The sequence below is a fragment of the Arachis duranensis genome, chromosome 10 (assembly GCF_000817695.3).
Source record: "Arachis duranensis cultivar V14167 chromosome 10, aradu.V14167.gnm2.J7QH, whole genome shotgun sequence".
Lineage (NCBI taxonomy): Eukaryota > Viridiplantae > Streptophyta > Magnoliopsida > Fabales > Fabaceae > Arachis > Arachis duranensis.
In genome coordinates, this window is record NC_029781.3 from 47720440 (window position 1) to 47721566 (window position 1127).

Below are 1127 nucleotides of genomic sequence, written 5' to 3' on the forward strand. Positions count from 1 at the left end.
AAGCCTCAATTAGTTTCTCTGATGCAACAGAATTGCAAGTTTTATGGACTTCCATTGGAAGATCCTCATCAGTTCTTGGCTGAATTTTTGTAAATTTGTGACACTGTTAAGACCAATGGAGTCGATCCCGAGCTCTATAGACTCATGCTTTTCCCTTTTGCTGTAAGAGATAGAGCTAGTATATGGTTGAACTCACAACCTAGAGACAGCCTGAACTCTTGGGAAAAGCTTGTCAATGCCTTCTTAGCTAAATTCTTTCCACCTCAAAAGATGAGTAAGCTTAGAGTGGAAGTTCAAACCTTCAAATAGAAGGAAGGTGAATCCCTCTATGAAGCTTGGGAAAGATACAAGCAATTGATCAAAAGATGTCCTTCGGACATGCTTTCATAATGGAGCATCATAGGTATCTTCTATGATGGTCTATCTGAGTTATCCAAGATGTCATTAGACCATTCTACAGGTGGATCTATTCATCTGAAGAAAATGCCTACAAAAGCCCAAGAACTCATTGAAATGGTTGCAAATAACCAGTTCATGTAGACTTATAAAAGAAATCCTGTGAACAATGGGAAAACTCAGAAGAAAGGAGTTCTTGAGATTGATACTCTGAATGCCATATTGGCTCAGAACAAAATATTGACTCAGCAAGTCAATATAATTTCTCCGAATCTGACTGGATTGCAAGCTGCATCTGGCAGTGCTAAAGAAGCCTCCTCTGAAGGAAAAGCTTATGACCGTGAGAATCCTGCAATGGAAGAGGTGAATTACATGGGAGAACCCTATGGAAACACCTACAATTCTTCATGGAGGAATCACCCAAATTTCTCATGGAAGGATCAACAGAAGCCTCAACAAGTCTTCAATAACAATAATGGTGGGAGAAACAGGTTTGGCAATAGCAAACCTTTCCTATCATCTTCTCAGCAACAGAGAGAGAACTTTGAGCAGAATCATTCTGGCTTAGCAACCATAGTCTCTGATCTATCTAAGACCACACTATGTTTCATAAATGAAACAAGATCCTCCATTAGAAATTTAGAGGCAAAAGTGGGTCAGCTGAGTAAAAATGTTACTGAAACTCCTCCTAGCACTCTTCCAAGCAATACAAAAGAAAATCCCAAGAGAGA

General features: G+C 39.4%; 1 non-coding gene across 1 annotated transcript; it reads right to left on the reverse strand.

Moving 5' to 3' along the window:
• Positions 1–276: 276 nt before the first annotated feature.
• Positions 277–384, reverse strand: LOC127743551 (small nucleolar RNA R71). Its single transcript, XR_008004937.1, has one exon. It is a non-coding gene; the product is annotated as a small nucleolar RNA R71 (small nucleolar RNA).
• Between the last annotated feature and the right edge of the window lie 743 nt (positions 385–1127).